Source organism: Pleurodeles waltl, chromosome 12, assembly GCF_031143425.1.
Source record: "Pleurodeles waltl isolate 20211129_DDA chromosome 12, aPleWal1.hap1.20221129, whole genome shotgun sequence".
NCBI classification, from domain to species: Eukaryota; Metazoa; Chordata; class Amphibia; order Caudata; family Salamandridae; genus Pleurodeles; species Pleurodeles waltl.
The window spans coordinates 243,046,200-243,062,950 of NC_090451.1; the positions used below are offsets into that span (position 1 = coordinate 243,046,200).

Consider the following 16,751-nt stretch of genomic DNA (forward strand, 5'->3'; position numbering starts at 1 on the left):
GTAGAAATTCATTTAAATGCAATTTATTATTCTATTCAAAAGATTTCTAGTCTTCCCCATCTGTACAAGTCTTTAAACATGGTATCTAGTCGGGGTGGAACGTTATACTGATCTCTTGTGTTTATTTTAGGGAGAAGAGTCACTCCTAGATAATAAATACTCAATGGCGCCTGAGTAAATCCACTGGCAGTGGCTAACGCATCTCTATCTACTTTAGTTATCCCACACCCATCACCTTAGATTTTCGTTGATTGATCTTGAATCCAGCTACCAACTGGAAGTGCAGCAGTTGCTGTAGTAGTGCTGGGAGAGAGATGTGGGGATTAGACGAAAAACACAGAGGCCCTCATTATGAACATGGCGGTCTGCCGCCAGGCAGCCTGACGATGACGGAGTTCCCTATCTGACAGGGCATAATGCACCTGTGTTCCCCCAGTCTTTCCCAGGTGGTTTAGGCAACCAGGGAAAGGCTGGCGGAATGGGTATCCCCGGGACCCCCGTGCACAGCTCCGTCGTGCATGTCACTTCCCAATTTACAGGCAGTGATATGTGTGACGGGTGCTGCTGCACCCGCCGCACTGCTACGTTGACGACGGCTCCACGCCGGCAATGTACAGGCCCAGCATTCTGCTGGGTCGGATGGCGGAAACACTGTTTCCGCCGGCCTAGCGGAATGTTGTATATTGGGCCGGCAGGGTCTTCAACGTGCTGGCGGTCGTTGTTCCGACCGCCAGCACCGAACTCGGCGGGATTTCCCGCCGAGTTCGTAATGACCCCCAGAATGTCGACGGCAACTTGTGCCATTTTCACTTGGCAATTTGTTGAGTTCAGGCCTGTCTCCTCCAGATTTGCAATTATAGGCTGAGTGAATTACTAATGTCATGGCGCATATTGAAGGCGAAAGATGGCATCTGGGTCTCATTCTGCATGTCAGTGAGATATGTCTAGTGTAATTGTTACTGGGGTGTGGTCAGAAAGGACCCTAGTGCCTGACTCAGAGGATTGGACCTAGGTATGTACGAGGGAAGAAGATACACGTATTTGAAGCTCAAGTTAGACAATAATCATTGTTCCATCTGTTTTTGTTCTGTCAGTGTTTACTGACTTTGAAATGAAGTATGAGTGAATAAACTAGGGTTTGCATTTTTATTATTAATTTTTCAATAATCTCTGCTGTATTCAGGAATTGTAAGATACATTTTAGAATTGTTTCTTGTTTAATTTATAGGGGAGGCCTCTCCACCTCGCTCTCTCTACCCTTGCTGTTCTTTTGGCTGCTTGCCAACATGGCACCGGAAACACTAACCCATCCTTTCTTGTGCTCTGGGTTGAATTGGGACTGAGAGATACGCTGAGAAGATGTCCTTTTCCCATTGTGGATACTGTCTACTGTTCCTCTGGTAATTCTTTTAACTGGACATCATGATCTTTGTGAACTGGCTCATTTACACCCTAACTTTTTATTTAAGCCACTGGGTGGGACCTTTGAATACTTAGGTGGTTGGTTTTGTGATATTTGGATTTTGAAGCATTTTATGGCATTCTGAGCTACAAGGGCACAAACCCAGTGAGAGGCCTAGAGAATATGTAGGTATATGTAGAGGTATTATAGCCACCTTAATACATTGTAGCATTCTTACTGTGAGTTCAGCCCATTGACCCAAAATTTTCTTTTGTGAAGAAAAAAATATAATACTCCCCTTGCAATGGGAGACTTCTCCCATGGCTGGGGAAGCATAATATTCTTAGGTTGAGCGCGTCCACCTCATGCCTGAAACTCACTTGATGTCACTGGTAAATGCTTTACGTGTGTCCCGCCTTGAGGCTGCTTTTGTCACGTCTTGCAGACTGCCCCTCTTACATGAATAACTGCACGACCACCGATATACTTCAGCTGGGAGAACTATTTTTTTCTCTTTGGTATCGCTGCTTCTCACTGCATGGCGGTCAGTTCGGTCACAGCGCGAACAGGCACAACAGAGTGAACTCGTTTATAAATCCTACCTGTTTTTTCAGAATATTTTGTTGAGATACAATGCACTTTTAGATTTCCTTCCACCATCGTGAAAATAAAATAAGCCTCTTTATTCTGTATATTTTTCATGATGTTGCTCCCCTTGTATACCACCCTTAGGGGTCCTCAAGCGCATTATAGAGATGTACACAAACAAAAAATAAAGTGCCTGCAGCCTGGCCGCCTGGTGTTTATTCCGTCCTAACTTGGCGGATTGAGTTTCCTGTCCCTTCAGCTCACACAAAGCTTAACATAAGACAACATAACAAAACACAGCATAACATAACATAATGCAACATAGCATAACATAACACAACATAATGCAACATAGCATAATATTACACAATATAACGCAACAGCATAGCGTAACATAACACAATATAGCATAACGTAACAACACAACATAGCATAACACAATATAGCATAGCAAAACACAACATAACACAACAGCATAGCATAACATAACACAACATAGCATGGCACAACACAACATAACACAACATTACACACCATAACATAACACAACATAGCATAGCATAAAATAACATAACACAACATAGCATAACATAACACAACATAGCATAGCATGACATAACACAACATACCATAACATAACACAATATAACACAATGTAGTATAACACAACAGCATAGCATAACATACCACAATATAACACAACATAGCATAGCATAACATAACACCATGTAGCATAACATAACACAACATAGCATAACAAACCAACATAGCATAACATAACACAATATAACACAACACAACACAACATACCATAGCACAATACAACACAGCATAACACAACACTGCATAGCATAACAAAACGCAACAAAGTATAACACAACACAGCATAGCATAACACAACACAACACAATACAGCATAGCACAATATAACACAAAATAGCATAGCAGAACATAACACAATATTGCACAACATAGCATAGCAGAACATAACACCATGTAGCACAGCATAACACAACATAGCATGACAACACAACATAGCATAGCATTACATAACACAATATAACACAGGATAGCACAACACAACATACCATAGCATAACACAACACAATACAACACAGCACAGCATAACATAACACAACATACACAGCGTAACACAACACAGCATAAAATAACATAGCATAGCACAACATAACACAAGAGAACCCAAAATAGCATAGCAGAACATACAATATAACACAAGACAGCATAACACAACATAGCATAACAACACAAGATAACATAACACAACATAGCATAGCATAACACAACATAGTATAACATAGGATAACATAACACAACATAGCATAACATAACACAACACAAAATAGCATAACACAATATAACACAACATATCATAACAGATTATAACACAACATAGCATAGCACAATATAGCATTACATAACATAGCGTAAGACAACACAATATAACACAACATAACAAAACACAACATATAACACAGCATAACACAACACAGCATAACAAAACATAGCATAACATACCACAACATAGCATTGCATAACACAACACAGCATAACAACACAATATAACACAACATAGAATAGCATAACACAACACAACATAACATAGCATAACAAAATATAACACAAAATAGCATAACATACCACAATATAACACAGCATAACACAACACAATATTACACAACATATCATAACATAACACATTATAACACAACATAGCATAACATAACACAACATAATGACATAGCATAACACAATATAACACAACATAGCATAACACAACATAGTATAGCATAACATAGCATAACACAACATAATACAACATAGAATAACATAACATAACATATCACAACATAACACAATATAGACTAACACAACATCCAGCATAGCATTACATAACACAATATAGCATAACATAATACAACATAGCATAACATAAGACAACATAAGACAACATAGCCTATTGTAGCATAACACAACATAGTACAGCATAACATAACACATCATACAACATAGCATGACATAACAACCTAGCATAAAATAACACAGCATAGCATAGCATAAGATAACACAACATAACCCACACAATGCCATGCCACACCACATACATCCACTCCATTCCAAACCAAAACACATGGATAAAAAACATTGTCATTTACAACGCCAATAGCTCTAACTCTGGCATATGCAAGACTGATTGCATTGCAAATGCTTGTTTTTAACTGTTCCTTGCCACCCGGTTTTACCTGGCGGAAAGAAACAGTAAAAAAGGACTACATGTCCACCCATCTAAATTGGACAGGCAGCCATTTTGCCAATTCTGCGACGGCCCTTACTCCTCAGGGCTGTCTGAGAAGTTTGCTCACTGTGGAGATAGAGTAGTCTCCGTTGTGATCAAACTGAAGGTCCGCCCACATTTAAATCAGGAAAAGGGGGAGCACCTTCATGTTGTTGATGTGTATACTCCGTTGCGACAGAGTATACATGTTGCCAATATATAAACACCCCCTAGGTCTTCAAAAAAACAAAAACACAATACAATAAAAAAGGTATAATAATTAACTCAACAATTAAATAATTGATATAATTAATAATATAATGGTCTAATGATAATAAAGAATAACAATTTAAAAACATCTTCAGTTTAATAATTTACATAACTAATGATTTAATAAACTAATTGAAATAAACAATATAAGTGAAAGTCTTCGAAAAATATAAAATAATGTAACAAGTATATCATTTATGTAAAAAATAATATTTTAAAATAATTTCCAACCTACTCCCCTACAAACCAAACAAGTCAATAATTAAAACAATATAAATAAACGCTAAAGCAACACTTTAAAATATTACTAAGACAATAAAACAATTAACAATATAATAATATCATACACAAAATCATAAAACTTTATGAAACAATAAAATAAATTGTATACAACTATATTTAAAAAAACAATATTAGACACTTTAAAACATGATAATTTTACCTGCAATGCTCTATCCCACAGTATTCTGTCATCACGATATTTTTTTCATGATAATTGTGTTAGATGATATTTCTGACATTATTAACATTATGCCTTTGGGCCATAGACCAGCCCCAGGTCTGTGTTCAGCCGACCCTCTCTCAAAACTGGAATATTTGCACAAGTCACTGAAATTTGGTGGGACACATGGCCAAAAACTGGGATGTTTGGTCACCACAGACATGCCTACGGAGGGTCTTCAGAAAGAGAAATGTTCAATGAAAGTGGCACTGGGGCCTACTACAGAGAGGGAGATTGCAGATTAAATTGATGTGGAGAGAAGAATGGGCATTGTTTCTCATTTATCTGATTTTGACTAAAAAAAATATTGCTAACAAGCATTGACAAATCTAATATGTCTGCTGTGTTTTAGGTGTATGTGATTGTTGTGATTGATGTATTTGGATGCCATTACACAAGACCCAACTACAGCAATCCTAATACTAGTTGGGTGGCATAACGTGTCAAGAACAAGATTGTAGTTCATATGTTTATGTCACATTGATATAGGCCAGTCTCTCATAAAGATTTGCTATTTATGCTTGTTTGGCCACACACCTATTTGAGATCCTCCACACTTTTCATGTTTTTAAAGCACTTGAAATTCAGAACTTGGGGCATTGCACATCATTCAGGACAAATATAGGATCTTGGTTATTCAGGTTTCTACTTTGTACATTCAAAAGACGTTAGAGAGCATCCTGTGGCTAACTGGTTGGCAATGTTGGCCTATACATTTTTATTCACTTATCCACTACCCATAGAAGTCAAGACAGGTGTGATGAAAAAACAGATTTTTTATCTTAAAAGTTTTTTTATCTAATTTATTGAACTTTTCGTTGATGGTACAACTGCTGTTTGTCTTTTATTTCCACCCAGTGTATCACTTGGCCACAGTTCTTGGCACTCATCAGACCGCCGGCAGCAGTGCATTCTGGGTGCGCGCGCTTATTGCATCAGTCCCTGTCACTCCTTCACCAGCCATGACCTTGAAGCCCGAGCAAACAGAGCGCTTTCAGGTGCGGCTAGAAAGCTTCAACACTGGGGGTGTACTGGAGGGCAGACCAAGCCATGAAGGAGTGGGGATGTTGGCTTTTTGCTGACGTATGTACTTGCAATCATGACTCGACGGCAGAGTGGGAGAGGATGACATCAGGGTCATTAGACATGGCAAATATTGACCAAATCACAAGCAAAGATCATTGAAAGGCCAGAGGGACTGGGAGGAGGGGAGCAAAGTAACTTACCTAGAGAGTGATTAAAGGCTGCAGACAACGGCATTTGGTAACGCTAAAATAATGTACAGTTCTGGACACTACACGTGTATGTATTAGTGCCAACCCACTTGGTTTTAGCTCAGTGGTTTGTTTTGTTGTCTCGCTCCAGTGCATAGCACAATCTGTCATTCAGCCAGGGTGGCTCAGTGTATTTATTGAAAGCTGGCCAGTGGAAGGTATGCAGACTTGCAAGTTCGAGTATAGGCTCATCCTTGTGAAGGGCAGAAACTGAGTACCATTAAGCTAGATAAGTGTAACATTGTTATTTAGAGCGCTTACAGACAACAATGCTGTGGTATGACGTACTACAAAAAAAAGTTTTTTTCTGAAATACGTCCCGTGACATCTAACGAGCCTTGCTTCTGGATGCGTTCACCGCACTTCAGTAACCCCCTCCCCCCAACCCAAGGCACAGATTTATGAAGGCTTTGTGCTAATGCAAAGTGGCAATGTTCATTTACTTTTAAGAGCAAATTATGTTTTGTCCTGCAAAGTGATCATTTCACAGCGCCAATTCTACCTAGTGCCGCTTTGCGTCACGGGGGCATTGGTGGGAACAATCTGAGCAAACACCCACAGGTTTTGATGCAAAGCTTGATCAACTAAGATAGCCTGAGTGGACTTTGCGTCATAAACTATCTCTTCCTGGAACCAGGAGAAAACAAAGGAGAATTTGTTGATTTCCCCACACACCGACATGTTGCATGTGTGACGCAGTGCGCAGCACACATCCAATGTGTCTGACCCTTCTGCAGTTGTCATTGCGTAAGAGCTTGGTCCGGAAGGGTATGCTTCAAGTACAAATCTTACACAAGACAGTTCATAGGTTCTGTGCCATGGAGTTATGCTGCCCACACCCAAGGCAGTCTGTTTGTGTGCCAGTGCAGGGGATCAGCAACAGGCTCCCTTGGTAAGTATGAAGCTGTGCAGTGTTTTCGCTATCACACAAATGAGTGCAGCACATGTGAATGCTTCACTGCATTGTATGAAATCTCAGTAAATCTGGGCCCTGGTCTTCTAACACCTCCACAGCACTCCAATAACCACCACCACAATAATCTACACTTGCAAAGATACCTATTACTCTACACCCACAACACCAGATTATGGGAGTTTGTATGAGGTCATGAATTTATGGACTAAGCATCAGTCTAGTCAAAATCTCAACCACACTAAGCCCACCCAACACATTTTGTAGCTATCTGTACATCATCACTCCAGTAACTTCAACACAGCAAACCTATTCTGACCTAATGGCTTAATCCTCCACTACAATATTATCACCCTAACCACTACATATTCTGGCACTCCAATAACACTAAAATAACCTTCATCAATAAGGAGTCCACACCCTAACCCAATAACAAACACCATTGACTACTGGATCAGCAATGCGCCAAACAACATAGCTTATATCACCTTGATACAACGTATGACCTTACATCAATACTGAAACACCATGTCAGCCTAATAACAACAACCTCCAGCAGAGTTCTATAATTTGATCAATATTAACATTATCCATAAATTCTACATCTGCCGCATCCCCAACTATAAGGTGCCAACATAACTCCTATAGTCTAACACAATGACATCCAACATACCTATTCTATGTAAGACCCTTCGCCTTCAAAAAAAAAAACAGCACCACCACCCTAAAACCACTTCATTAACATAGATCCTCCTTCACAACTTCTGATCCAACAGATCGCCCAACCTGGCATATAACACCAATTACTCATGCCTTTGGTGCTACACCATGACAAAAACAACCAATCAAGATCCTTTGCTGCAGTTAGACCAATGCCCTCTACTATGAACCTCCTGCATAAATAGGGCATCATCAATACATACAGCACAACCCTGCCACCTCAGTTACCACTACTAATGTTTTGTCGATTTGCAGCACATAAACTGCACAACATTAGTACAGTAAGAAGATCCAGCACAGGTCATCCAAGTTTAACTTCCAGGATCTTGTACAGAGACAACACACTGAATCAGCATCCCTTGTCGGATGCACTTAGAATAGGAGATCATAGGGATATCATATGCTCCCTTATCTTCTACCAAATCAATAGTGCATGACAATATACCTGTGTTCACAAGTCTGCTAATCATGAAGACAAGGAGGCATGAGAAACCCTTCTTTGCCTCAGATGTTGTGGCACCCAGAGCCATAAAGGGACTAATGCGCACCTGATCTTCTGATACTGGACAAGAAAGTTCTGGGACAGGGCTATGTCCCTTAAGATTTCGCGACAGGTGTAAACTTGTTCTACCTGTGTAGTTTTCACTATGAATGTTTGCATTCATAAAATGAGCCAATATATTGCTCTCAATGAACTGCTCCTACATATTCGTATCCCATGCTCAGTGTCTAAAACTGCACTGACAAGCATCGCAGAGTATCTAGTTACCTAACCAACCAAAGCATTGTGGGGCAGCAACAGGACCCGACTGGGAAACCAAAGCAGCCCTAGGAAATTATATCAGTCGAGCCCCTGTACAGTGCATAGTGAGCAAGCGCATCGAGCCAGCCTGATTAATACAAGAGGAATTTGGAGGGGTTCTCCCCACAAAAAGATTTGGGGAAAATGGCAAACAGTGCACTCTACGACACATTTTTCATTATATATTCAATTGTATTAGCAGTTAAAGCATAGTCAATGATGATCTTACAGTGTACCACGATATCCAGCCACAATTGTAACTAGGCAATTTTTCACATTTGTTATAGGTCCAAATAGAAAGTCTACATATAAAATGTCAAAGTGCAGTTAAGACTCCCTTTCAATGAGTCACGCTATCATTGTGTGAAAAAATACAATGTAGGCTTGTTGAAAAACAATTTCTGTATTGATGTATTAACAAGTAAGACAAAGTTTGGTAATCATGTCATCCTCTAATCACCCCACAATTTGTATTTCTGTGATTTACAATACATATATTCCTCAATTACTAAATGGCTAGGCCAGGAAAGCTAGAAAGGCAATTTAGTGATCAGGGGCCAGATGTATCAAAGGGCTTTACCCTTTCTGTGACTATGGGAAAATGTGTTCGTACATATGGCCCTTAGTCCTTCACGCTAGCCATTTATTACCCCTACAGCCTCTTAGATCCAAAATGAAAGACAAGGTCACTTTGCGACAATTTGCGGGCAGGGGGCTTCTCACTCAGGGAGGGCCGGCTTTAGCGCTGATGACTGACAGAACGACAATGTTTGTTGGGGCTCTTGAATGATTCCCTCATATCACCATCATCTCTCCACAGCCCCTTTCTCACATGTATTTCATTTGTTTTATAGCGCCTCTCATGCTACTGTATGTGTTGCAGCAGTTTACATCAGACACACACATACAGAGACAGTGAATTATACTTGTGTAAATCAGTGTATAGAAAACGTTATATAAGACAAAGGAAAACTATCAGATGCAGAAGTCACGTCATTGATACTTAGGTATTTTTTTTAGGAGTGCGTGGTCCGGAGAACCATAAACTGAATTTAAAACATACCACAGCGGTTGTGACTGGCTTTATCAATAAGAATTTATTATTACCCAAACAAATCCTTTTTAGCAACATTAGGATAATGAAAGACTGGGAAAAAAAATATTTTCTAACCTGTACGATGCAGTTTGCATGCAGCTTTTCGATGGCAGATTATAGCTCACTATGTTATATTAAGATTGTAACCTATGAATGGCAAGTAACAAAAGGATCTCTGTTAGAAATGCAGTAACCCACTGACTAAGCACATACAATACAGTTATGTGATCGATATAGTATATTTTCTATAGCAGCCATGTTAACCTTCTCCGCTACTTTAGATGAATCAAAATTGCCACTAGACAAAACTCTGATCTCTTTCCAACAGGAATATTAATCGCTACTGATATCTAGACATTTTTACTGTTGCCTTAAAAAATGCAAAATATACAATGAACTCTGCAGCAAGTGCTATTAAGTCCATAACAGGTTTCAAAACACAGTTTCCCCGGGAGGCTGGAAGGGTTGCTAATATTGCAGCACTGCTACTAAACCGGCCCCAGTACACAACATTCCCCCCCCCCCACACACACACACACACACACACCACCAGCCTCGCGGGGAAACGCCTGATACTCAGTACGGCGAGTCCTGCCCTGGGCCGCAACAAGAGGTAGGAAAACATCAGAAATGCTAAGTAAAATACCTACAACACTGACAAGAATCATTCAGCAGAAAGCACAGGCCAAGAACACCAGAAATCCAATTAAGACCGTCTATTCACTCACAAAAAACGTTCACCACCTCAATGCTCACAGTGAACGCATTCTTCAGAAGCACCCAACCACCACCTTCCTCGAGAAAGTACCACGTGCCACACAACCCTCAATCTCCTGCAATATAAACCCTTAAACCTAAAAATTACTGCTAACCAAGCAGCAAGCGCATAGACTCCACCCATCGACCCTCCAAATCACTAACTTCTACGTCACAATAACCTAACTTGCCCCTCCCTCCCAAAAATGTGCCCCTAAAAAAAAACGCAGTATTATAACAGAGCCTCGTATATAAATATATTGCCATTACTACGGCCATGCAGTGCTGTTGCACTCCCACCCCAGCTCTCCACCACTGACACCACACAGTGACACGATGGAGCAGACCAGAACGCAAGGGGTGTGTGTGTGACCATGTTTGGAATAACACTAATATCCCATCACAGGATTGCTACTGAGGAAGGTTCCAGCAGCTCACTTCTCTGAAGTGATGGTGGGGCTGCCGCAGCCTGACATATGATTGTATCTACCCAGGTCCTACCGAGCCTTCGGGAGGCCAGGGTCTCTCCAGAAATTCCTAATATCCCTGCTGGACCTTGCATTTCTGCGACTAAAATAATGGCCTCTAAATAGCTGGATATGCGTGCACGTGGACTGACTCCGTCGGGGGCTCGGGAAGGGGCGTGACACGGCAGAGGGGTATGGCAGTGCGCTACCCAATCGAAAAGGAGCGTTCCTGTTGACGGCTGGACCACATGCTATGACCCAAGGGGCTGGGACGTGCATACTGTAAGAGGAAAATGTATTGATCGGACATCAAAGCTGCCCCCGTCGGTCTCTGTAGCTTTTAGCGTCCACGCCTCAGCTTTTAGGAACGTGATGTGCTGCTCGTGCACCTCTGCAGAAAAACAGAACCAAAAACACAGAGGAACACGTGGGAACAAGCACTGGCAAAGCTAAAAGGCTTGGTTTGCACTTTGACTGATTAAAATATATATTTTTTAAAAGCACTTCAGTGGAAACAAAGCTAACGCTGCTTGTATGGAATGCATCTACGAGATATAGGATGTAAGGTGTCATGATTCTGCGTACGATTGAGATGTAAAATAGTACCTTCCACATCACAATCTGTAGTAGGCAGAATGATTCACTTACAGCGCTATCAGCAAGAGGTGAGAGATTAAAAATTCCTCTGGTCTGAACCAATGGTCGCTCTATGTATATTTTAAAGATTTGGAAACAATAGTTCCACCAGGCAAGCGAGAGCTAAAACATGCATGCACCAAGGGCCGCTACAAAAGGCCTGTACAAAAATGGGCATTTATAAGGCTTGTATAGAGATGCTGCCAAGCAAATATTGGACCTGGGCAAATCTGCCTATGCCACTGTTGAACCTGCTCCCTTCCCAGGAAACAAACAGTAGATCACCCAATGACCCACGTGAACAGGCGAAGAACATCATCAAACTTGAAAGCTTATTGGGTGCCGCGGGGAGGCCAAGATTTACCCCCCCCCCCTTCTCCCTCCCGGGCATGTGACATTGGGGATTGCAATGCCGCTGGAGTGGTGCCACAAAATCCCGCCCTTCCTCATGTAAACACAATAGGAGCATGACGGGTGTGTATGAATAAGAGGCAAAATAATGAGTTAATAGGCACTTGGTGGGATGTCACTGAAAATACTGGAGTTGATGCACACGATAATGGTGAACAAAGAGTTCCAATATCTGGTAGAACAAACAGACCGATAGGCACACGAATACACAGGGCTTGGTAGATGCATAGATAGACAAGCAGAGACAGACTGAAACATAATGCGTACAAAGACAGAAATATATATACAAAGTAAAACAAACACAACATACATGGATTGATAGAGATACTCACACATGTAGAAAAAAAGATCTATTTAATGGAGAGACAGACACAGTGACAGCCATTTAGACCAGCACATGGATACATAGTCAAACAGATATATGCAAACATAAGCAGACAAATAAAAAGCATAAGCTCCATACATATTTAGAGGGACAGATTCATAGACAGAAGCAAAAAGTCACACACTGGAGATAGACAGAGAGAACAAGCGGGGCATATTTCATAAATGTATAGATTTAAACCATGTGTATGTTGCAGGCATGCATGGGTGTAATGTATATGTGGTGTTTGTAGTGCTCGTCCCTGGTTCTTATACCAGTTCTTTGTTTGGTAACGACAGCGCCAGTCTCAAAGATCACTGGAAGGAGCTGTCTGTCTCTGCTCTCTGTCCTCTTCTGTGTGGCCTCCTTTCTCACTCAGTGAAATGTCGGCCCACTTTCATTCTGCCTTAATTAATCCAAACACTCATCCAAGCTTTCATCCAAACATTTGTCAGTCCACTAACCCATCCATCCATCCATTAAGCCACTCACCCATCTATCCTAAACTGCAGTATTTCTTCCTAAATATTGGCAGTATACTGAAGGGAGGAATACGAGATTTCAGAACTGTGTAGGCACATTATTATGGATACAAGCAATGACACAGTCATAGACCCGGACTTGAGCACTGTAAGAAACAGGGTTTTTATTTGATAGGGGTATAAGGCCCACTAGAATACAAGCATAGTCCTTGTCAGAGTGAACCTTAAAAGTCACTAAAGGCCTGATTTAGAATTTGGTGGAGGTGGTAAATCCGTCACAAACGTGACGGATTGTAATTGGGAGGACGCGATAGCCATCACGTTTGTGACTGTGTAACCTGTCCACCAAACTCTAATTCAGGCCCTAAAATACCTGTGCTTAATCATTTGGTAGCTTGGCACAAAGTCAGTCAGGTTTAATTTAGAGGCAATGTGGAAAGTATTTACGTAGTACTCACACAGTAATCAAGTGAAAACATAACACAAAAAATGCCAATTCAGTTTAGGAAAATAGAGTAAAATTTCATAAAATTCAGAAGAGTTTTGAATCTTTAAAGTCCTGGGCAAAAACAGATTCAAAAAGCACAAAGCACCACTCACTTGAATCTGGTTGCAGTGGAACAGGTCAAAGTCACAAGTTCAAGCCCACTGCAACGGAACACAGGGTGAATAAAGAGATTAGGTTTGCCCCAGTGAAAAGTTGACTTTCTTTAAATCCATATCCATGCAAGGAAGCTTTGCGTTGGCAGGGACTCGGAGGAGTTTGTTGTTGATGTGAAGATCAGCTGTCACTGGAGCTTTGAGCTGGTAGGCGATGTGGTGACTGTTGCTGATGCAATGAGCCCACTTGCTGTTGTGAAGAAAACCCAAAACGTCTGGATTTTCACTTGGAGTGTAGATTTTGTAGATTTCAGGTAGTAGGAGTACACTCTGATGTCAGCTAGGCCCTTTGAGGGCAGCTTTTGGGAATCAGGACTCACTCCAGCAGAGGCCAGCAGCAAGGCTCAGACAGGCTCAGGTGATGCTGGTCAGCTGGGAAGTTACTGGGAGGCTTCTGGAAGCTTGCTGTTTCCCTGTAGCTCAAACAGGATGTCAGCTAACTTATCATCACTTCTGGGGTTCCTGGGTTCAAGGCAAGCAGGTCTAGTCTTTCTTCTTCAGACTGCAGTGCAGTCCTTCTTCTCAATCATCCATAGGTCCAAGAGTGTTCTGATGAAATGTTATGAAGGTGCTATTCTTATATCCAGTGCCAACATGTGGGTGGGGGAGGACCCCTTTGTCTAACCTCCCCCTTTCCCTGTGTTTGACTCCAAACTGTCTAGGGTAGCAAAGGGCAGGCGGGCAGGCCTATGTGTGGGCTGCATTTGTCAGTGGCATGGCAGGTAGCCTTAGATGTCAGGAAGGGGGTGAGCTTAGCCTTCAGACTACCCTTTGAAGCTCAGGAAGGCTCAGTACAACCCCCAGGATATCCTGCTCAGGAGTAGGAACACCCTGGCCCATATCAAAGACCCATTTGTCCAAATGTCTGGAAGGAATACACAACACATTATCGTCATGATGGTTTGTGTTCCTGTTTGACCCTCACTTCAATCAGAAACACAGTGCGATGTGTTGGCAGCCTGCAAGACCTTCGTCGGTTCGTAAACCAGCAGATATAATAAGCTGTGTGAACTGCATCGAATAGACAGGTAATTGAACATTCCACTTTAGGGAGCAATTTATTTCAAAGTAAAAGTCATCGTATTTATTGCACAATTAATTTGATTAAAATCAAAATCCATTACAATTTAAAAGTAACAAAAACAAAAAAAAAACACCCATTTCATAACACATGCACAATTTAAAAGACACATATTGCCAATAAAACACAACACTAATACCGAACAGTATGACCACAATAAAAACTCCATTACATTAGCTACACACACATGGGAGCAGGAGAAATTTCACCAACACAAAGGGGCAAAACATTTGCATCAAAAAGGTACGTTTTAATAATAACAAAAGACCCAGACTTTAAATTTCAGACAGTAAAAGAGAGAAAAACATATTGCACATATTAACTGCTTAAGCAACTACATAAGTCCTTAAAGCGCTTGCATGCCTACCGTGTTTCATCTCCCAAAAAAGATAAAAACATTTGCATTCAAGTGAACACGTGCGTTACTAAAACGACTGCATGAATTTTTAAAGTGCTTGCGTGCTTTAGTTAATCCATCAATAGAACAGCAACAATGAAAATCTGAAACTCATGTACTTTACAAGAATCAAACATTATTACCTTACCCTATATAAACACCAGAGGAACAAGAGCAAGATAAATTTACACAGGCCATTAGTTGCTGCTCGCAGTGCCCCTTGTAAGCTTGATTAGTGCAACATTAATAAATTTGGTCAGTGAAATATTCAACATCATATTGTCTGGGTCCAAAGACAGCATTGTGGCCTACCTGCAGGAGCAGACCTCCAGTTCATTCCACTTATCCCGCAGCAGGCATCTGCGCTCCTTCAGCAGAGCTGGGCACTGACTTACCACATGTTCAAGAGATTCCTCCTAAATGCCACAGCCCTTGCGCCTTAGACTATCCACTGGCTGCAGCCGATTGGGAAGATGCTTAAAAAACAGCTGAGTCTCTCAGCCTTAAGACCATTATTTTTTTTTCTTCATATGAATACCATAAGTACATGAAAAATAGCCAGCCATGGAGGCTGGCTGATAAGTATTAATTACTGCCCAAGCGTGCCTACGCTTGGCAAGGAGGGCTCTGTTTGAGTGGAAAGACCATAGCTGCACACTCTTTTTAATACCGATTTTAAACAGTAACTGAGATGAGTTATCAGCCCGAAGATCCTCTGTTCTCAATAACCACTTACAATCATCTAAAAACAAGAGTGTGACCTTTTTGTCTCAGTAAAACTAATTTCAAGCCATAAAAATGACTCCAAACTGCCCTCTTTTGCCCTTCGTAACTTATGACACGATTTCATAAGGCACAGGCACCTGCTGCCCGCTGATCTAAAAGGCCAAATTCAAGCCAAACCTGGGCAGAGGATGACGATTTTGTCAAGCTAAAAACCCTCTCATAGATCTTAGTAACCAAGTTGTTTAACATGCTCAACATAACCTCCTGGCCATAGGTCAGTGAGGGTATAATCTTTGCTCTTATGAATTCCAGCAATGGTGACAAATGTGGCCCCCTAAGAGATTTAAATAGTTTTGAGAGAACACCTGTAATGCAATAACTTAGTTTTGACCTTTTTTCTCAGCTTAACATAGCTGCCCCTGGCAACAATCTACACACCTAAATATTTATAACGGTGGTCTGAAGTGATTTTAATACTATTAAAATACCAGCTCCATCACAAAGGCCTTTTTTTTTTTTACCAAAAAAGACCACCTTTGTTTTTAACAGATTCACTTCCAAATTATTGGAAGCTGTGTAGAGTGATAGCTGGTTAAGCAGTCGCTGTAAGCCTACCCTTGTGCGGCGCTACATTGCTAGATCATCAGTATAAAGCAAGTGACTGATCCGTAGACCACCAATCTTGGGGGGGGGGGGGCAATTAATATTATCAAGAACAGTTGACAGATCTGCAATAAAAAGACTGAAAAGCAGGAGAGCAAGCACACACCCCTGTTTCACACCACAGAATGTGGGGATTTTCCTCGAGAGGGAGTGTCCATTTCCAAGTTTAATGCAGACGCAGGTGTCAGTATACAACTGAATTATAGCCACCAGGAGCACAGGAGATATTTCCCATTTTTTGCAGT

General features: G+C 41.1%; 1 long non-coding RNA gene across 1 annotated transcript in view; it reads right to left on the reverse strand.

Moving 5' to 3' along the window:
• LOC138268063 (uncharacterized) overlaps positions 1–16,751 on the reverse strand; it is a 540,881-nt gene that overhangs the window by 313,058 nt on the left and 211,072 nt on the right. The window lies entirely within an intron of this gene.